At 43.4% G+C, this 23,444-nt stretch overlaps 1 pseudogene; it reads left to right on the forward strand.

The window, feature by feature from the left end:
* The first annotated feature begins 1,230 nt into the window (after positions 1 to 1,230).
* LOC144120194 (monocarboxylate transporter 9-like) lies at positions 1,231 to 21,885 on the forward strand (annotated as a pseudogene).
* Positions 21,886 to 23,444: the final 1,559 nt, after the last annotated feature.

Genomic DNA, 23,444 nt, shown 5'->3' on the forward strand with positions numbered 1-23,444 from the left:
TCTAGCGACCATTGCCTCATTTGCGTGCAGTGACAAAGGGTGCTTTGGTGAACTTTCACGAAGATATCTTTGTTTAATTTTCCTATTTCACGCCTTTATTTTTTTAATCAGTCTATGATATGCAGGTGAAACATGCTTCTCTCCAATGAGATTTATTTCCCCATCTGTGCTGCGCTTTTTGAGCGCGCCAGTCCTGCCGAACGTTCATATTAAACATCCACTGAAAGGCTTCCTTCAGAGAACTATGCGTGAATTGGCAACCGACGCCCATTTTTGGTCATTGAAAAATATACTAATTTATTCCTTTCACTGGCGCACCACATAAGTCTTTACTCCCGCTGAAAAATTGACAAGCGTAATGGACCCTTGGTATCAGCAAACCCCTCATGGCCATGGCGATGCTTTTAGTCCCCTCCATCCACCCAGTTGCGCTGTAGACAACACGCGCAGTAAGGATAAGAAGACAACCAAATTAAACACGTATAGCACATGCTTTGATCGCTTTTTCCTGTATTATTTGCGCCTGTGCGAAAATCTGTTGTGTAAGGCTCGAGTTCTGGACATGACTCAAAAACGCTACGCAGTTTCCGGCGCAGCAAGGCAGCCCTTTGGAGGTTGGCGAAACAGATCGTAAACCTGCAGAGCAGCTGTGTTACGTTACATGGTCGTTCCGCACTGTTCCTGCCCGCCAGCAACTGTTGGCTTTGCCTCGGAGGATCGTAGCAGTCGCTGCTATCGTGTGCTATCAAGCGCGCCTTGCACATCGTACGACGAGTACAAGGGCCGGCTACAGCTGGCGTAAAGATATGTCCAACGAAGTTTTACAGTATGACACCTAGATTTTCACAGGTGACAAGAAAGCAAGCCTTAGGCGAAAAAATGCGCACCTGCGCTTGATATAACAACAGGCTCTGTGTGTACACTTCTTACACAGGACATCACCTTTGCTAGGGGTTTAATCAGTGACGGTGGGAAGGCCATCATTGCAAAAACGGACGCAAAATGGTAAGCTCTGCAAGAATCCTCGTGTCTTGCAATTTTTTCTGCTTTCCATATTTTTATAGGTGAGTAGAGGTAGGCAATCGCTCCAGAGTGACTCGTGACGAACACCTCTAAACCAATTGAATTTCATGTGCAACGGTAGCGCCTGCAGTGCCGGTTTTGTTCTCCATCTGCACGTGTGGGCGCTCCATCGTCATGGCGCCTTCTCATCCAAAGGCAAATGCACCGATGGCGTACCCTCAGGACTGTTGCTGGACCATACCCATTGCAGTGATGTTCGCGTCTTTCCTCTTCTGCATGGCGCAGTCAAGCATGGGCTATTTGTATGTGCTTTTTATGGACAAGTTCAGCATCAACACCGAGATGGCTTCTTGGCCAGAAAGCATCATCATATTAACGCAGAATCTCGGTGGTAAGTTATTTTCTTCTTTTTTCTTCCTCGCAATGCCTCTGTTTTAGTTTTTAGTTGTTTTCAGTGTCGCGGTGAATTTTTCTTGTCGAATGAGTTGGAAACATTCGCAATCTTTGCAGTACCGAGGTGCGTGCTATCGTAGTTGCCTTTTAATTTGAGCATGTGGCGTGTAGCCTTGTCACTGTAACACTAACCTGTTTGCCGGTGTATTCCCGTCCGCTGCTACATGGTTTCGCATTAGGTGCGGATGTGAATGCATCGCAGAAAAATTCCGGTGGTACTGTGACAGGGAGAGATAAGATGCATTAGCAGTGAAAAATATATACGGTAGCCAATGGGCAGTGTATTGTGAAAGATTTAGGTGTTTCCAGCTATTTTTAACCGCTAAATTTGTTTCAACAGCAAAGAGACACCTTCACCGAAAAGCCAAAAAAGTATTTCATATAAGACGATGGACCGGCATGCGTGAGTAAACCGCCCTTGATGGGACGGGTAAAGTTTTTCTTAAGCATTTGCTCAACTTTTGGTCGCATGCCTCGAAACTGTTGAGCGATTCATAAGGTTTTGTCTTTTCTGTTTCCAGCCTTCTAGCAGCTTTTTAGTTTCTTTTGCGTCGTCGGTCATAATTGAGCAAAATTTTACAATAAACTGCAATGGTAACCAGCATGTATTTCCTTGGCATAAATTCAACGTTTATAAGTTCGAAAATTGATTACGAAATGTGAAGCATACTCGCGATGGCCCAAGAATTAAAAGTGTACAATGGTCCTCGAAATTTTTGTCGTTACTCATCACCGCTACCGCTTTTCCAGCTATATCAAAGCCTGCGTCAGTAGGCAATTACTCGTAACAATATTTTGCATCGGGGCGTTAGGGCTGTAGGCGTGTTGGCAACAACATAATTGGCAGCAGTTAGAGAAATGCTTTCGCACAACTGCCCGTGAGCAGACTTAAGTGCACCCCTGGAATTTTAAGCAGTAAATGTTACCCGGTCCAGACGGTCAAGAGTCGCAGTGACAGGTGAAGAGAAAAAAAATTATGAACAGTGCCACATCTACTAACAGGTCTCTTAATGATCGTATGCCTGCTTGCACCACGCGCTTTAATCAACGGAAAGATATTTTAAGCACAGGAACAAAGGTCTGCCATCTACTTGACTTACCTTTGTATTCACCATTTCAAACAATACTCGCACAGCGCACCCGCCTATATTTTTCGCAACAGTGAGCTATCAGAAAAAAAGTATGTGCTTCTAGCATTTTAGTTTAATCTTTGTAAGCCACCCTTCCATTTCACGCAAAGGATGCCCAGGAAAATAGCCTCTTTTGGGCGGCATTTTTTTAACGTTTTTCTCACCGTAAAACGAAAACAAGCTTAACTGGCAGCGCTGCAGGTGTCTTTTTTTTCATACACTAGGCGATTCGCTCTGAGGGTTCACCATGACTTTGCTCCAACTTGACTGGCTTTTCTTCGAGTTGGTCGCCTTAAATATCCCTCATGCGCCAATCGTCCCGGTAATTCTATCCCTGGGAAGAAAAAAGTGTGCTTAGGTGCCAATTTAAAAAATTTCGTTTGGATTTCTATATCTTTAAGATGCACTTTGTACCTGACGCAATCCGGACATGACTTCACTAGAAGTGTTTCGGACTGACAGAGGATATGGCTGATTGTGAAGTTACCGTGTTTGGCTTGTTTCTGTATCAAAAAAGTTGAAGAGATCTGTGAAAACTGCTTCCCTAAATCATACTCACAAATCTCGCTGAATTATAAACCAATACATTCTTTCTTTCTAGTATTATAACAATCCCGTTGGCACTCAGAATTACCCTTTCTTTATTAAGGGTTTCTGAGGACAGTCTGCTGATCAATAGAATTGCTCATTTGCGTCCTGTGTTTGAAGCCATGGCTGTCTCTGGTGGTTATAGCAACGTGGAGAGCAGGGCCCAAAATACAGTGTTATTTCTTGGTCGCAATTCAAGCACAAACATAGAACGCACACGCTTAGGTGCAGGTTGTATCCTCAGCCCAATGCGCACACTTCAGTTTTTTTTTAGCTCGGTGACTAATTCAAAATTTCAGTTGTTTACCACTAGTAGCACGTGTGGTTTCAGCATCCCTTGTGTGCGGTAACATTTTTTGAAGATTACTGGGCAACCGTTCCATCTTAAAAATTCCTGGAATCTCGTACACTTTGTTTGGCTGAAAATAACACAGTATTCAGTGCGAATTCTAGAGCCATGCTTATGAGTAAGGGAATGCTGCCGTACATTTCCCCAAGTTGTGAGGCCGTGACCTTCTCAAGAGACCTATGAAAAAAACTAAAAAATGAATCGGTTTCTTGAGGGACTATACACAAAACACCTGCTTGCTATAACGTAGCCAGAGCGTTGAAAGAGGTCATTTAAATGTACTAACACTCAGATACGTTTTTCGGAAATTTGTGAGTGTGTACGCAGGATTCCTGGTAACCGCTCTTCAAACAAGAATTGTTGTCTACTACGTGGTGGTTCTCTCGGCCTCTCTCTGTGGGATTGGTCTTTCGGGCGCTGCGTTCTCACCAAATATCAAGTGGGTCAGCAGCGCATTTGGTGGAATTTATGGTAAGCACCCTTCTTACAACTAAATCTAAACTGAAATGCATGGAGGAGACTGCTCGAAATCTAATAGCAACCACAGAACATCCCATGAATTATCATTGACATCGGATCAAGAACTATGAGTTTACAAAATCAGATTTCTCAAAGCAAGGAATAAGCCTTCGCATTTTAACTACGCAGAGCTTTGTACACAATCAGGTCAGGTTTCAGGAGGCAACAAAAAAGGCCATTGAATTGAAATATTGAATAGCGAAACGAATGAACAGTAGGGCACACAAAGATCATTTTTATACTTTTGCAATTTACCTGCTTTTGAAGCCTTGAAATTTTGGCATAAGCTTAATGATGAGACAGTATCAGATTTTTTGCACAGAATATACGAATGTTCATGATAACTTTGGGAAAAAATTTTTTGCGCCAAAAATTTATTAAAAGCGCTGTTTTCTGCAATGAGTGAAGGCACCGACAATATATAGACACGAATTCATTTTTTTTACAATAACTGAATCCAATCAGCAGTTCGTACGAGAGCCTTTTGAGTCCATCGCTGCTTGCACTGTCGAGGCACGGAGTACACGAATCTGTCAGTTAAAGTCTAGTCTACGCCTCCCCATCCCAGCCAGGACTCAATTAATTTCTCCTGGGCAGTGCTGGCTTTTTTGTTCTTTGGACGACGCACGAAGTCTATTCAAATGTGTTCAAATAAATTAATGCCAGCAGACCGGCTTCGCCACTTCATAAGGTCCGCTGTCTTCGCCTCACACCACTTTTTCACATGCGCAGTGAGTGCCTCGAATAGTCGTCATGCTCGAACACATATCCGGAGCAAAACCTTTTGCTTGTCTAAAGACACTTAACCTCGTCGAAAATTTCTGATGAACCTGTATGGTAATCGTAACATTAATTCGGAGAAGGAGACCGACTCCACGAGCGTAAAATCAGCCCCGCAGCATTGTGCTCCCGTTTTTATGGCGTAACGCGGGAAGATAACAAGATCGATATCAAGTGTATTTCAGGGAGAGCACATAAAGAATGCTATCATTACCACAGAACAAGAAACTTCATGGACCTAACGAAATAACTCTTTGCATTACTCACTCGTCCATACCAGGATTGTATTACAAATATAGTATGAAAACAGTATTCTCACATACAGAGTAGTACTCGCTGAACTATCAAAGTTGCTCCAGAAGTGAATGGTTACCGGTATAAGGAAGTTCCACATGGAGAGAATCGAGGATGCTCTAGCCAACTGATGTCGCCTTAAAGCGCAGAAGGGGAAACTAGGCGTAGGGAAAGATCAGGTGCATGCGTCAAGGGCCAAAGAGCGCAATGTCATTTGCAGTATGGATAAAGTAGTTAAAGCAAGGGGACAGTTCTACAAAAATCTAAGCAGTAGCGAATGTAATCAGGACGTTAATGAGAGGCAGTAGCGACAGCAATTGGAAATCTTCCCAGTAACTAAAGAGGAAGCAACAAAAGATTTAGGGGCAATCCACAGGATTGAAGCAGTTGTTGGGGATTAGTTAACGGGAGATCTGTTGAATGCCGGTGAGTAGACTGTGCAAGAAAACTAGCCATCCTGTATACGCAGTGCCTTATGACCTCAAGCGTACGAGAAAATTGGAAGAGTGCTGACATCATTCGAAATTATAACGAACGAGAAAACGAGGCCTTGAAGAATTACATACAGATAAGCCTAATGTCTTTGCCTATCAGGTATTTTATGAGGTAATTGCTGATAAATTCAGAACCACCTTCGAATTCAGTGAACGATATGGTAAGGCAGGCTATTGTAGTCGTGTCGCGAATTGGTAGCGCGTCCCTGACTTTCCGAAGGGGAGCTCTATCGCGTGCAGGTTCGAACAAGAGAACCAAGAGATCAAACAAAACAAAACAAAGACGTATTTATAATTTAAAGGAAAATGGGGCCAATAAGAAACGGACACGAAAACAAGAAAACACCCACTCCACACGCGTACAGCACTACAGAATAAAAGGCAAGGGTTCACCAGATACTGAGCATCCCTGGTAAAGCGGGGATGTCTTGTAGACAGGACGGAACGCGGGTTAATGAAATGCGACATGTCGCTGGCGTTGCGTCGACGGAAGCGGCGAAAGAGAGCCAGTTGGTATAAGGAGCGGAGAAAACTGCAGGAAGACGCCGATGGTTTCCAGTCAACAGCCCGCAGAACTGGGCTGTGGCAGGAAACACGTAGCCAAGTCTCGTCGACGGCGTCACGAAACGCCGGAGGCTAAAAGCAGGCTATCTAAGAGTGCCTTTCGGCAGCACGGACCCTCAGTTGATTGGCTGCCACCTCCACGCTTGCAAGGAACGCAGTAGGCTTGCCTCGGTGATCCAAGGCAGGTCACGGCTTCACGGACCCAATCTCCTACGGCTGCCACCTCAACGCTTGAATGTCCCGATCTCCGCTGCCCTGTATTCTTTTACACCTCAGTTTTCTGACACGTCAGCCCCCCGCTCCTCGTGCTCGTCACGCTCTTTGTCGCCGTCCCTTCGCGCACACCCTTCGCACGCGCACACGCACAACGCTGGGCTTGCACGCGCTGCGCTCCGCTGCCCGACGCGCCACTGTCGACGCAGCGCGTTCAAAAATCCTCCGAGGATTTTTTGTGCACTTCACAAGGAGCTACTTGACAATAGATCATGTTCACGCTATCAATAAAGTGATAGAGAAATGCACATAATATAACCAGTCGCTGTAAATAACATTCAAAAGTCATGACAAACCATTTGAGGCTTTCGAAGTTTCAGTAGTCATTAAGGCATAACAGAATCAGCGTGTAGAAGAACTTTATGTAAATATACTGGAAAACATCTGCCTGCGCAGCCAGCATAGTGCTCCATAAAATCCGCTATAAAATTCCAACAAGGAATGGCGTCATGCAGGAAGAGACGATCTCGCGAATAGTATTCACTGCCTGCTTACAGGCGGTATTCCGAGGCCTGAATTGGGGAACAGTTGGGGATAAGAGTAAACGGAGAATACCTAAATAATCGGCGATTCGCTGACGACATTGCCTTGCTGAGTCAATCAGGAGATCAACTGCAAAGCATGATAGCGTTAGAGCAGTACTGAAAATTATCACGAAAAAATCCAGAATAATGTCCAACAGTCTCAGAAGAGAACAGGAGATTACAATTGATAGCGAGGCGTTGGAAGTGGTAAGAGAAATCTTCTACATATGGCAGATAGTGGCTGCTGATCCGGGTCATGAGACGGACGCAACTATAAGAACGACAATGAGGTGGAGCGCACATGGCAGGTTCTCAAAGATCATGAATGGCAGTTTACTAATATACCGCCAAGTGTAAAGAGCACCGAAGCCATATTAAGTGTACTCACCAGTGGGGCAGAATCGTGGAGGTAAACGAAAAAGGTTCTAATTAAGTTAAAGAGAAAGCAGAGAGCTACGGAAAAAAAATGATAAGTGTAAATTAGGAGACACGAAGTGGGCACAGTGGGTCAGGGAACAGACGAAAATTAATGAATGCCTAGCCAAAATGAATAGGAAGAAGTGTGTCTGGGCAGGGGAGACAGTGCGAAGACAAGATAGCCGATTTTCGTTAATGGTAACGAACTGGATTCCAAGAGAAAACAAGGATATCAAGAGGCGGGAGTAAATTAGTTGTGCGGCTGGATAAGAATATAGATTTTGCAGGGATAGTTTTCTTTCGAGTCATCTTAAGGACTGCCGTTAGTTGGCCCGAACATATGGATCATATCCGTGCAAAGTCATTCTCATCTGTTAGACCTATATTAAGGCTGAAATATTTTTGGTGCCGCATGCTAGAAAGCGATTATATTATTATTTTACCATATTTCACCAGATTTTGTGGCATCTAGAGAGGGCACTTGTCGCATCTTAGAATTTGAACGCCTTTCTTAACTGCAAAAAACAGCCATACCGAGGGTATCTTCAAATCGATCCTTATCTAAACACTCCCTGTAAAACACACTATGTAGGAGATAATTTCTAAAGCTCCACAGCGTTTCCTTCGATATTGTCATTGTTCGGGAAGCTAAATATAATGGGGTTTGTCAAGCAAATGTTGAAAATGAAGGTAGAATTAAACCTACGCACTATCCCTCTACTGGGAGCAAGACCAAGATCTGACTACGGCATAGAGCTGCTGACACTCAAATACTTTCCCTTTGTAATGCGCACAAATCCATAGGTAGTCTCGCCAAAAATACAACCATTTCTTGCTTTCAAACAGAAGTAAAACACGATCTCCTGCTTTCTTCAAAACAAAAATAACTTCGAAAAGATGCATAGTCTTTCTAGATTTATTTATTAATTAGTTAGCCATCGGAAGTACTATATTTTGCTTTGCTTGCGCAGTTTTTTAATAATGAATGGTTACATTCTCTTCATGGTCTTCTGTGTTCTTGAATTCTTGTAATCTTCCAATGTTTATATTTATGTCAACCGCTTGTACGTCAATGAGTGCAAATAATATTATACTTGTCTACATGAAATGTCCTAGTTATATCTCTGTGTAAGCCTGTCTGTGTACCTTCGTAAGTTCAAAGGAAGTCCTTCTTTGCAAATATGAATCTCATTTTGCTTCACACCGCAAAGTAAATGATTTATTTTGTAATTGAGCTAGAAAAAATTGAATTCAATTTAACGTGAATTAAAAATGGGAACCCTTGCGAGTAGAGTAGAGAAACAGACACAAGCGATGGAGTGTTGAAAATGCAGGTCGTGCTAAGCTGCAAGAATATTTTGGATCGCAGAAAAAACAAACGACAAATAAGCCAAAAATATCAACGTGAGCCATGCAACGTTTGGTGGTGTCAAGGAAAACACACTTTGACGATGCCCAAAATTACTTTTTGTGATTGATGTCATTGCGGTCTTCACTCCATGTACGCGCTGGAGTGTAATAAGACGGCGGTAGGTCTTGCAATTATAATTTCTTTGTCGTGATAATTTAAACGTGAATATAAATAGTGCGAGGGGCCTGAGAAAATTGTTTGATAATGCGGTGTTTACTATTTCAGATATTTTCAGCGTGTATGCCATTGGTGTTTGCATTGTGCGACGTTGTCGGCAAAGTAGTCTCTGAGTCACTGACTAATTTCTGAGAAAGTTACGAATGTGACGCTTCTGTCGGTGAATAATATGGCGGTAGTTTTGTTTGGAAGTATAGTTCGAAGTTTCTAGCAATAGCACAATTAACTGTGGACAAGCGCTAAAGTATTATTTAAATCCCTAAGCCATATAATTTTCTACACTTTAATAAATTATAACGAACAAAAGTTAATTTCAAACAAACGTAGATGTGTTGTGCTTTCCACTGCATAATTGACTGAAACCAGACGTTGAGATTTTTGCGGTGGGAAACACGAAGCTGGCTCGTGCCTTTCAGTATTAGGGTCAAGTGGCCACAATTAGTGGTCTTTCGTGCTAAACAAAACACGGTGCCCTTCATTTTCCTATATTTACAGAGAGCCGATTATTTTTAGACTAATTATTAATTTGGACTTTCGTTCTTCCAGTGTACCGCCTGTGAAATATAAAGGAGCATCATCAGTGTATACTAGAGTTTACGACTTCATTGCTGACAGCAGGTCATTAATGTACAAAGCAAAAAGAGTGCTCCGAGTACAGAACCATCCGCAACAACTAGTGACTACTGGATGGCAATGAATTAGAATTCCGAGTAAAAAAGCTTTATTTCCGTCGTAAAGAGTTTGCCGTTAAAACCTTAAGCTTCCTTTTTTTTCAGCAGTAATGTGCAATCAACCCTGCCCAAAGCTTTTCAGATGTATAAGCAGGCTGGTGCGGGTAGTAGGTTATGTAACCCGGTAATTGTTAGTTACGTAAAAATCATGACTACAGTAGATATGGACCTTTGCAGATCAAGCACATACTGAGTGGGACAGGTATTGTTCTACTTACTTGAAAAAATTGTTTATTTATTTGTAAGGCATTTTTTTCAATGAGGGTTTTAACACTTGACACCGACATCGGCCTGCAATTAGATATTGCGGATCGCTCAGTGGTTTTAGAAGCGGGCACGGAGGTCAAAACCATGCCTAAAACAACCCAATGGTGGGCTCCGCATCTCACAAAGCCGACTCAACCAGGAAGGCAAAAAAAATTACGATAAAATCCTATGCGCTTAACTGCACGTACGCATATCCAGACCATTTTGAACCAAATGTTATCGCTAAGTATCGCGTGCGCAGCCCGAATACACCCAGAACACGTTCTACACAAGCGTTTTCCCCTCTTTGCGAAATCCCTATTTTGATTTCGTCAGAATACACTCAAGTTTGCAGCGAATATTTGAATTAATGAAGAGATGTGTTCCTATATATTCAGCTACAACAACATGCCAACAATGTTTCTCACTATATTTAAAGTTATTGTATTTATTCCTTCCACTTTCGCAACTAGGGGCTTTACACTACCGTTGTCATGTCTTCCATTTCGATGTTAGGCACTGTAAAAGTATTACTCAAATCCTCCTGTATCTTTAACGAGTCTGCGCGAGTATAAACCTTCGTAGTCATTTGTTATTCCGTAGGAGTGAACTGAGCACTGAATAATACAGGAGTACCTTTTCCAACTGATTCGTGTAACACAGCCGTACTTGACCGCATTTTTATAGATTTATTTACTATGCCCGGAATTTTTGTCGTACTTAAATGCGCTTGCTTGACAAGTGAAGACTAGTATTCCTTTTTTCTTTCTTTTACCAGACAATATTTTTCTGCCAGCAATTAAAGTGACTTATGTAAAATTCATTTTGTAGCAGTTTTCATTTATTGTGAAATTTGTCCTTTCCTTTTAGCTAGTTTAAAATTTTTTGTCATCATTCATTCACTCGTCACCCATGGTCAGGGGCAAGTGACAAAGTGGTTGGCCGATGACCACTTCGCCAGGTCTGGTAGGAAGACTCCCTGGGATCAATGAATAGAGAGAATGACCAATTCGGTATATATGGACGTTAGCCCATTATTGCAATCAAAACAACTGCCATCCATGAAAACTGGACCTAAACACCGGAACTGAAGGAAAAACCGAACTGCTAGCTCACCAAATTCGCCTTTGGCTTAACTACGCAAATCAATCAACATATTTAGGTGTTTATTTATAATTCTATATTCTAGGTACTTACTTTACGCATTTCGCTCTCAGATAATTGCACTTGTAGAGGCAAATTATTTCTAATTAGAGCAAATATCAGCGAATGGTACGCCGTCAACTCAGCACAAGTACTTGCCCGCACAACTCGGCCATTGTTGCTTAGGGCGCGATCCATAAGAGGCTTGATGTGCTCGTGACTTAGGTTAGTTCTGTGATCACGTTATGCAAAAGAAAAAGATTCAAGAGGTAGCATATAATTATTCGGCGGCTTTGGCGCTAAGCCAGCATTACCATCAGTGAAAGTGACAACATTAGTGCAGTGCCCACGAAAGAGTGCTGAAATAGCGTCATCGTAACTTTGGTTCAGTGTATGATGCACCATCAGTCTTTCCAGACTGTCTATATAAAGCGATTCAATAAAATTATTCCAGATTTACGCTACAGACAGCATTTGGTAAGGAACTTTATTTTTGATAAACAGAGCAACGCCTCCCCGTGGACGTTGAACCTCGACGTTGTGTTTGCGACAAAAATTTAGAGCCGAAAAGAAGCCGGTTACATTACGTTTGAGCCACGTTTCGCTCACAAACTCCCTGAGGTCACATTGATGTTTTGAAAGCGGCTCTACAGCTACGGTTGTAGACACATGCACTCATGCTCGTCTCATGTCTAAGCTGCGAAAAGGAAGTGGCGTTTGCTGATAATAAGTCCCTATTAGGAAGCCTTGCACAATCGCCAAGAGTCTATTTCCTCGGCGTGATACGTGGGGACCGTTAGAATATCCAACAGCGCTCTGTATTGTTCTCGCCATGTTAGGCGGCAGCCGCGATCACCAATAACCGTTCATTGCAGTTGCGCGCTTCATAGACGGCGGTGCATCACCTGGCATAATATTTATTACTCGTGCGAGCATATGACGCTTCAGACCTCTTTATATCCCAAGGTCTCTGTGTACCCTTGTTCATGTCTCCGTAGAACTGCGTGTCAGTGAAATATGCGATACTCGCTGAATCGCCCTTGTTCTCAAGGCTGCTGGAGAGCACACCTTCCAATGAACGCGGTGGCTAACTACCGATACTACAAGATGTCGTAAAGGCAACGCTAGGCCTGCCTGAAATTCTTCCCTTCTCGAGGTGTACAGAAGCACGTTGTAGCAGCACGCTAGCACGCACTACGCATAATTCTTCATAGTCTTTGGTATTTGCACTATTGTGCGTATTTTTCTACCCTTTTAGACACATTGAAATACGGCAACCTAGTGTCCGAACAAGGCAATTACTGCTTACAAATTGAAAACAGATTGGAACATCAGGACGATAGGTAGACAGTAAATAATCGCATTATAAAGGCGCCATTCGTTCCGCAGTCTTTTTCCAAAATATTTGGAAACAGCGGAAAAGCTCGAAGGACCATTAGCTCCAGTTCAAAAAATTCTTTGTCAAAACTAAGTCAAAGTACGCATTCGTCTTCCGATCCCACCGTCGCTGGTGCTGGTCTATTCCTGTACTGCCGCAGCACGTTTACCTTCAAGGGCAAGAGAAAAGGATCATAGTGACCATTTTCTACTTCTTTGAAACTTATTATTCCCCTCAGTTGTATAAAAAGACACTTAAAAATTCATGCAATCCACTTTCTTGAGCGCTAGCAACATGGCGAACCTAATTGCAGCCTTCGGAGACTATGCCTCAAGGAGGTAGCACATGCCAACCACTGGTTACCAATGCCTTAGCCCCAAATGCTCCCTTACCCGAGGTATTATTACACGAACAAACAGAGCCATTAGGCAACGTCCCGAAGTAAACAAGAAACATGGCACTTAGAAACGTAATTGATTCTCTAACCACTTATGGCGCTGAATCCGTCTCTCAATAATCCTTCACTGCGTTTCTAAATAAGATTGATGACCGAGCCTCCCACGGAGACTGCACACTGTGCAAAAAATTTCTGACAGTGGTTATAAGAAGCAATGACAGTGGTTTTTCATCTAAACATCTCAACAATGACAAAAAGGGAGTGGCTCTTGCTTCCAGCGTAATGATGCATTCTAGTACGCGCTAGTTAAGAGGCAAGGGGCCGGTATGCAAAATGTCGCGTCCTAGAACCATTTCCCTTGAGTTCCACACCAAAGAGACTAGGAGCAGCCTGGGGAGATTATGCATTGATTAGAAACCGGTAGGTAACCTGCGACTTTGAGGACCGGACAAAGGACCTAAAATGTGCGGAGGATTCTCGACCACGAGGCCTAGGTAGCACCTACAATCCGAGATGATCAGCCGGATGGCCGATGTGTTAGCCTTCTTTTGCCGGTTGGGTACTGGGCAGATAAACCAGAGGTAGGATGTGGGACGACTGGCACGGCTCAAGGTTGCTACTCGTGAAATGGTAGCCGCTTTTGTGTCTGAGAGAATTGCTTGGCTTATGATGGCACTGACTGTTCTCTCATTGGCTGCGACGTCGTTTGTGCAACTCAAGGTTAGAAGTTCAGTCTTGGCAGGCACTAGGCATGCTGCTGTATGTTAGCGCGGAGGACAGGCTCTATGGCGGTACTTGTGAGCTGGCTGCGAATCTCTGTTTCCTATTCGCGGTCAAGGCCCTATGATATGAAAGAAACAAAAACCCTATCAGCGAAGGGGGCAGCTTTCTGCTGGCCGCAGTGTAGAAGCACGTTGCGGTTGTCTTGCGGCACTCTCAGCTTTTTGGCCAGGATCACTTGAGTGACGCCGGCTGAGGAGGGTGTGTTAACATGTGTACCTTCGAAGCTGTGAGGGAATTCCAGGCGATCAAACGCCAACGCCAAATAGACAACACAATTAATTCTTAAAGGTCGTCAGAGGGCAACGTAAAAAGTACGCGCAATTAACAGCGGTCAGAAAAAGAACCCAAACATAGGAGAAAATCGCAGGCAAGAATAATTTTACTTCATGAAGTTTGTGCATTATTCAACGCTTGTTTACAACAGGCATTCAGACAATTAACTTGGATGAGTTCGAGATAAATTTTAAGGATTAATGCCTTATGAGTCTCAGATTTGCTGATTGCATTGCCTCTCTCAGTAAATCAGCGTACTGACAGCAAAGCATGGCCTAAGACCTAGACAGGAAAAACAGAACGGTGGGTATTAAATCTTTATGCAGAAAACTAAATTAGTGGTCAATAGTCATGACAGCGAACTACCGTTTATAATACATAGCGCAAGATTAGAATTGGTAAAAGAATACTGCCACTCAGGACATTCAATGGGTGCATATCCGCACTACATCAGTGAAATCACTAGGAGGATAAGAATAAAATCTATTTGGAATAAATTTCATTCTAGAATGAAATCTATTTGGCAGGTAGTCAGGCAACATACGAAACGGGCGAAATCCAGTTGGCAGGGAGTCTAGGAACATTAAAGGCAGTTTGTCAGAAACTGGCAAGAGGAAAATATATAACAGCCGCCCCTTTCCAGTAGCAAAATCTTGGTCAGAAGCCTTCTTTATATTGACAAAAACAGATGAACTTAGAATGATGAAAAGAGTTGAAAGCAACGTAGCGGGCTAAGGAAAATAAAATGAGAGATGTAATGTTAGTACACAGAAGAGAGCGGAGTAGGCAGTGAAAAAAGCGCATGCAATTCACATAACATCGAAAATGAAGAAGAAATGGGCATAGCCAAGGCATGCAACTCGAATGAATTATGAACGATCGTCGCTAAGGTTAATGTGCTGCATTCCAGGAGAACAAGAGCAAGCGGTGCAGAGTGAGGAAGGGTGTGAAGTGGCTGGCTGAGATGAGGAAGTCTGCGGCGGATTAAGGGTCTGCAGGTGGCTCAGTAGAGGGTTGCTTGGAGGGATACATTGGACAGGCCTTGGTCTTGAAGGGAACGTAGTTAAAGACTCCGATTATGACGATAAATTTATATCTCCAGTAACTACGCTGTGTTCCATATTTTCACTCATGGTTACTCCACTGAACTTTTGCAATTGCTACTGGTTGCGTCTGAAATTATTTCCGTTGAGATGTTCATAGCATACTCTCCTTCTTAGGTGATCTGACGCCGGCTATGCTATAATGGGCCTATATAACGTAGGGTAATGTTATTTCTATGAAGCAAATACCAAATAAAGTACACAGCCAAATAGACTTGTTATTCGGCTTGCATTCTCTCTCATATATTCTTACTTCCATTTTACAGGTACAGGGTGCGGAGCTTCGATTATATCGAACACCGTGTAAACCATGCTGTACTTTGACAAGTACAGGGTCACTGAAAAGCCTTCAAATACATCGACTTGTTAGCTTCGGGACTCGCGGGTCCTCTGATTTTTTCTGCCCTTGAAGAACATTATGGTCTAGGAGGAGCTCTGCTCTTCGGAGCAGGAATCACAATACATAGAGTACCAATCGCACCGAGCTTTAGGTATCCACAGCCACTGAGATTGAAGTTTGCGGATGGCTGTTTTAAGAAACAAGCGGCCGAAGATGTAGAACACCGAGTTGAAAACGACAGCAGCGACATGGAAACTCACACAACTAAGGAAGTATTAGAGGCCACAAAGACGACTGGGCCTTTTACGAGTGAGTCTCGAGCAAAAGCACAAATAAGGACACAGAAATGTTCAGCTGCAGAAACGTACCTGGATGCTAAAAGCCTCAGTTACGCGGAATGCGAGAAGGAAACGTTTTAAGCGCAATTACCACCGCTTGCCGAGAAGAGAAGCACATCCATTTCTATTCCCATTGGAGAAATAAAAGTTATGTGCAGCGGGAATAAGAAAAACATCGATGGTTTCGCTACATCAACTGCACCCCATGTACAGGGAGCATGCAGCCAACCGCAGTCCATTGAAGCGAGTAGGCATACCTTGCGACAGCTTTCCATATTCTGCGAGCTCTCCTTTTACGTGCTACTGGTTGTCTACGCCCTGTGCGACTGCAGCATCTCAATGCAGACGACCACCGTTGTGGACTACTGCACGGACAAGGGATCCGCACTGGACAAGGCGAAACTTGTGCTCACTTATAACGCCGCAGGACAGTTCGCCGGGCGGACAACGTTGCCCACAGTCGGTGTCCTCTGGCTGTCACGTGCTTCGCCTGTGCTAGTGCGTTGTTGCTGGCTGTATGGCCTTGAAATCGTTCCCTGCTGTTGTGGGGTTGAACATTGTCGTAGGAGTGCCGCAGGGGTTTGTGACGCGCATCCGAAGCGTTGTTGTGAATGACTACCTCGGAGTCGATCGGTTTCCCAGGTTCTTTGGAATCCCCGGCTTGGCGCTGGTTTTATTATCGTTTACTAGGCCCACTGTGACAGATGAGAAGAGTTCGCACTTACTTCACACCCTGATGAAGGATACTTAACCATCAAGTACAAATGTGCCGTTTAAAAAACAAGAATACTTTTCATAATATATCAGCTCATGCACACTCCGAAGCCTGCTGCTTAAACGCACGATGAGGACGACAATAAGAAATTATTATTACCAGTAAAATAATTGTTTCTCTACTTCATGCTGTATATCTCAACGTTTGTCCGGCAGAGAAAAAAACCTTGTCAGGAGAACCGGCGGCACCCAGAGTAGATTGCGGAGTATTGGGTTTTAGGCATGTATTCAAACCGAGCACCAAACTCTGTAAGAGCTACATCAAGGAATAACAAGCACCGACAGTTTTAGGTGTCGAATAGACACATTTCAGTCCGCCTCTTGCACTGCCTGCAATAGCACTGACTTCGTTTCCGGCGAGCGCCGACCAAATTTTTGCGCTTGGGGCTTTACAAACGGTTAATTGCTGACTAAATTAAATGAAAAATTGTCCCGCCGCCTAATTTAAACTCATGATGTGCACATCAATAAGGGCTGGCTGCCGATTTGAACTGAATGGCCGTATAGCATAGCCTGCTGTATTCGCACCAAAACTTCGATGTCGACGCCCGCAGTTTCTTTGCTAATTGGCCATTGATAGCGACACATGAATTTCGCTTTTATTCCTTTCTAGATCTTTATATCTTCATTTCGGTGAGAGTGGCGTGTTTGTCGTCAGAATACTGTAATCTGTCGATAGAGGCTGACTTCAATTCGTCCTGTGTCCCTTCGAGCTGCGGCTGTGTAGTAGTGTGCAGTATTGTACTGCATGGCAGTTGGCGTGCTGTCAACCTAAATGAAATAATATGCATTGGATTGTTTCTGGAAATAAACGAAACGCTGGTGTGCTAAAACGAATTAAATGGATACTCAATGGGAACGGAAAATTTTATTACGGAAGCACTACTTCTCGAGGTCGAACCAGCTCAACGGCTTTTGTGAATCGTTATGGTGATCGTTGGCAAATCATATATATATATATATATATATATATATATATATATATATATATATATATATATATATATATATATATATATATATATATATATAAGATTGCCACGACTAAGATTCTACCCCGTGATGGCGCGAACAGCTCAGCTTCGGTGGCCACTGCGCAAAAACACTAGGCGATCGCCGCAGCCGAGCAGACATCGTGTTGTTTTTGTTTTTGTTGCCTGAAAGATGATGGCACATACCCAGAGTGGGGGATTGGCCAGAGTTTGGTGCAGATCAGAACAGGAAGAGTCTAATCCAAGTTTATCTCAAGGGTCTTATCAGTTAAGATTTTTGTGAGTGAAAAAGGAAATAATTAATTTAGATAGAGCTTGAGGAAATTGGATTGGAAATCAACGAGACAAAGCGGTGCGAGTAGAATTACTAAATTTTGAGAATTTATGAGAAAGAAAATAATTTTGAGAGAGAAGAAAAGGTATCGAGAAGTTAACACAAAAATCTCCCGGTTTCAATGATATACTTGTGGAGTAGCTGACACACCTGCCTAATGACATGCCCTTTGGCGGTTGCACCGAATGAGAGGAGGACGGGAAGAGTAAACGGCAGACCTAATTGATCGAGAGGATTCACCAAAAACTGAATTCTCTGTCGTGCAAACCGCCGGCAGTAGAGGATAAAATTATCTATTGATTCAACGTCCCCACATGACGCACATAGATTCGACGGCGTGAACACAGAACGGCATAAATATAGATTAAAGCGAGGAATCCTACAACGCAGCAGCGTCATAGAAACCTCACATTGTCTTGATGCGCAGTAACGTATGTTCCATGGGAAGTTCAAATGTTAGAAATCCGCTGTACCAAGGATGGGCTCATGGCTCAGGTAATGGTGTATTATGTAACGTTCATAACGGGACGTGGTCAGAAGTGTGAGGTTTGGAACGCCCCGGGCAACAGAGCCATTGATGACAGATTTCGCTAAGAAATCGGCCAACGAATTTGAAGCAATGCCACAGTGCCCTGGGATCCACTGAAAGCGCACCTCTAGGACATGACGTGGCACAAAGTACAGTAGGGATCGCTGCAGGAGAGTGGTTTGCGAGCTTTCTAGTGCAGCCAAGACTGAGCGGCAGTCCAGGAGAATGATGACTTGAGAAAATATTGCTGGGAACGTTTTGAAGGGCCAAACCAATAGCGAGAAATTCAGCAGTGAAAATTGGTCTATAATCAGGGACCCAGAGAGAATAATTCTAATCTAGTGTTTGTGAATAAACACCTACTGCTGCCTTTTCGGCTTGTTGAGAGGCATCTGTGAAAATTGCAGCATGGCTCGGATACTGCAATAGATACTCCTCCAGGAGACCGTTTAGCACGTAGGCAGATAAGTGCTTTGCGTAAAGCGGCAGCATATGGTCGAAGCAAAAAGCTGGTGCAGCCTGCAAATCCCTGACGCATTGCACAGACCTAAGCGAGACTGCAGTTCGAAACAAAAGGTGCTCGGTAAACACAAATTGAGGCAGTTTGTAAATCGGCCAATGTTTACATAGAAAGAAAGCTCGGTTTGTAATAAAAATTGGAGGAGCCACTCCAGGCATTGGCTCAAGTCCCCGTAAGGAGGTGCGCACTGTGAGAAGCTGGAAGCGAGATTTCAAGTCCCGTATGCGAGCTTCCAGAAAGAGGACACAATTCGCCACTGATTTTGGTAATCCCGGGCATAGCCGTAGAGCGCGCCTCTCAAAAAGAGCTAGCAGTTGAATTTTATATCTGGGGCAACCGGAGAAAATAACGCAACCGAACTCCAAAATTGGTCTTATGTAAGTCTTATAGAGAAATAAGAGAGTGTCTCTGCGCATACTATATTTCCTATTTCTGATTCGCATAAGGCGACCGAGAGCTCGCTCACCATTTAAGACTATACTTTTGATATGAGGTCGCCAGTCGAGGTGAGGGTCGTAAATTACACCTAGGCACTTTAAGGACTATACTTGCGGGACTTGGGCGCCACAATGCTGTAGACTTATATAAAGAGGGGACGCTGGAGGAAAAATGAGAACTGAAGATTAGTTCACGTTAAGAGTTCAGTGTAACTTGCCAGCCATACATCTAGTGCATTGAGGTAAGTCTGCAAAAGCTGGGAAAGTGAGTGAATGTGTCTAGCAGAAGCGAAGAAGACGATGTCGTCCGCATACACAAACTCTGACGTCACCGTGAATTGGTATATCTCGCACAACTGCAGCACACTCTCGCGGGAAGTACTGCACATTGTCTTCTTCATCTACTAATACTACAATTAGACTGATATTCGCGCTTTGAGCTGTGTGGTGGTAATGACAGAAAGATGTGTGCTGCATGCCTTGGCATAGACAAAGTTTTGGCGGAAACAGGTCACTAGCGCAGTACACGTTCGCGCTGGCAACACTGCTGCAGAATCGCGGCACTCGAGCATAGGCCACCCGCGTACAATTGGTAAAATCACTGTCGATGAAAAATTTAAGGATGCGTATACCTGGCCCCCTGGGTCACTGCACACCTCAATCATGCTTTCAGGTGCATGGCGGTGGGTTCCACCTGCAAAAGACTGCATTTATGCACTATATTCTGTACTTAGCAGTGACCAAAAGCCAGTACGGCTTTGTAGGGGGCCAGTCGGTCCTGCATACTGAGAATGGGGAGCGCTGTATTCAAGACAAAATGTGGTGTTGTCTGTCCCTTTGTCTTGAATATAGCGCTCTCCAGTCTCAGGACGGCAAGGCAATTTTTACTCTGCCGCCACGGTGGCTCAGTTGTTATGGTGCTCGGCTCCTGACCCGAAAACGCCGGTTCGATCCGGGCCGCGGCGGTGCAATTTTGATGGAGGCCAAATTCTAGAGGTCCGTGTACTGTGCGAGGTTAGTGCATGTTAAAGAACCCCAAGTAGTTGAAATTCGGGAGCCCTTCACTACAGTGTTTCTTATAGTCCAATTTGCTCTGGGACATTGAACCGCCATAAACCCAAAAAAATGTTTACTCTTTCGCTGGCATCCTCAGTCTCGTAGTTTTTGGCGAAAGCTGATGTACGCAAAATTAATTATTGTCGACTGTGTGTTCCTTAACATGCGCGTATTGCATGCTCTTAAAGAGTGCAACATTCTTCACGCATGTCGATGCTTCAACTCAGTCTTAAAAGGAAACGCAAAACATTGCTTTCTTGTATTGTTCAGCGGTAGCAGCGTGCCACTTGTATAAGTGCCTCGTGCGAATTTTTTTGTTGTCAGCGTTGCTATCAAAGAAGGCATTTTCTCCAATGATAAATCCTGTTTCTCTTATTTCACATTCATGTACGGCATCCTAAGATTCTTCGTTTTATTTTACAAGCAATCGACCTCTTATCTGAGCCGCACATTTAGTTTCAGTATCTTGTGTGTATATAATAAAAATTAAAATAGTTCATGTGCTACTATCATATAGTAGCACTAACGAATGTGAATGAGCGCGCAGGCGACTCGCAAGGATAAAAATAAATTTTGTAATTCAGCACAGAATATGACCTGTACAACTATCCTGCCCAGCAGATCAATGAAAGGCTGTGGGCGCTGAAAACCGTAAGCAGCTACTTACCATGACTACGCAAGGAACCCAAACATGATTCCGCGCTCTTTTCAGCTGTCGGCGAGGACTGTCAATCATCTCGCTCGAGCACCTCGTGGTGCCTCTTAAAGCATCAGGAAGAGCTACAGGCAGATGCAACCGCGCGCCCAACTTCCTATGGCGTGCTAAAGACGTACATGAATGTTGCCAACTTATCCTCAAAGTTTTACTCGTCATGTCTTTGTCGAAAATGCACGGAAATTGTGAATAGGTGATCACATTTAGTTACAATAATGAAGTGCTGTTATACAGTAAATTATCACTACAACTCTCTTGACAATATTAGGTTAGATTCAGTGTAGTCTTTAGTTTAAATTACACATCCAACTTCCACTGTCATGTACGACACTGTCACAGTGTACAGATATAGCAAGCTCTCTAGATACCCATTGAGCGCTGAAGTTTTGTGCAGCTCTGGGAAAACAAAATGTCGCGGCATTTAATTTTTTTTCATTAGTCCACCTTTCCAATAAGCTCTAGCCTCTCTTCCTGAGACTGAACTTTAAATCAACGTTTTAGAAAAGTGGGTTGCATTAGAAATGGATAAAAAGAAGGCAACAATGCCATATACCGACAATATTCAGTGTTTTTAGACCTTTATAGCAGTGCCAAATATACGCTTTAAAGATGCACACATTAAACGCAGGATTCTTCCGGGACGCGCATGGGTCTACCAGCTGCTTGGCGGCGTCAATTTGTGCATCGCTGCGTTTCTCTTCGTCCTGGTGTGGCGGGACAAAAGAAGACGAAAAGTCTGGACTTTCCTGCTGCAACGGCCACCAGAACCGGTGAAGACCGGTGGCAGCTCAGATGTCTGAGATGTGGATCCCCTGCGTAAAGAATCAAACCCAGATCAATACGGGCGGCCGGGTGCGAAGACAGAAATACTATGACCCCAGTGAAAGCCTGAAGAAGAGCAGTGCAGTGCTGCAGAGGCGAACCCTAGGTCGATATTGAACATAAAAACTTCTTGTCTGTAATTCATTGCTGAAGTCATCGGCTCAAAACCGACAGCATAAATGGGCAACTCTGAGCGCATCAATCCGTGAAATCGTTTTCATTTCGCGACAAAGAAAACGTAAGATACGAAAAATTCTATACAAACACAGCATAACTGAGCCCGCCTTTCCTAAGGCAACAGTGAAGAAGATATATTTTATAACAGTCATAGAGACAACAATATACACGCGCACCTGTATAATTGTAACAGGGGTACTTTGTTACAAACAGAAACAAAATGAGACACGAACAAACCGTTCATGCATTACAATTATGTATAGCGCAACGACTTGGACACATCGAACACTACATATTGTACCTAGGCGTTGCAAAAGGTTTGGAAAAATATTTATTTTTGAGAGGTATTATATATGCGGCCCAGAAAAAGAAATCATTAAGCATAATAGGCAATGTGTGTGAAAGGCTTGATTTTTGACCATATTCCCTGCTCGTATATAGAATCCTCCAGAGCACATGATGGTTATGAGAATGAAAGAGATGTTCTCTGCAAATCCGCGGTATTTATTACGGGATCTTGAGCGTTTCATTAATATACGCACACTTAAGAGTAGCCTTTGTGATTTGCTTGTTATAAAATGGTGGCTCTGTGCGTTCTGCAAAAAAAATGGCTATATATGCTTTCTTCACCAGAACCATGAGCTTAAAAAAGTTATGTTCAGCCGTGTTTTCTCAGACCAGTGTGCAGTATTTGAGGCATGAATCAAATAAGAAATTGTAAAGGAGCGCTTTTATATCGAAGGAAAAGAGATCGTAGAATTTAATATGCTAACGGCTTTTCGCGCTTCTGGACGAACTAATTTATCACGTTCTCTCCAGGACAGGTATGCCGAAAATATTGCCCCCACAGATTTAAATAATTTCAGTCTTGAAATTTGAAAGCGACTTACCGTAACGTTGTCTCCAATCATAAAAACTGTCGCACCAGTAATAAACTGCACATTTTCGTTTAGATTGGTTCAGTAGGAGGCAGTTCTGCAGGGACCATTCATGAATCGCACAGTATGCTGAGCATGCATCATGAAGTATGCGTGTCGTTCCCGCGCCAGAGTTGAATAGAGTACAGTTGTCTGCATAGACAACAAAATCACACGCGCATGTAGTCAGAGGAAAGATATAGGTCAAATATTACTGCAGTTTGGCACACCGGTTTTAATCTGGTGAGAAATTTATGCTTATTAATTTCTAGAACGAATTATTGTCCCCCTATTTAATTGATAGGGGGAAAAGAATTGATAATATAAGCAGATAAGAAGCACTTTAGAAACAGTATGTTTCTGATTTATTCAGTAGCAATTCCTTCGTTACGCAGTGAAATGCTTTGCTGAAATGTGAATAGATTCCTAGGGTGAATAGATTA

Source organism: Amblyomma americanum, chromosome 2, assembly GCF_052857255.1.
Source record: "Amblyomma americanum isolate KBUSLIRL-KWMA chromosome 2, ASM5285725v1, whole genome shotgun sequence".
Taxonomy (NCBI): Eukaryota; Metazoa; Arthropoda; class Arachnida; order Ixodida; family Ixodidae; genus Amblyomma; species Amblyomma americanum.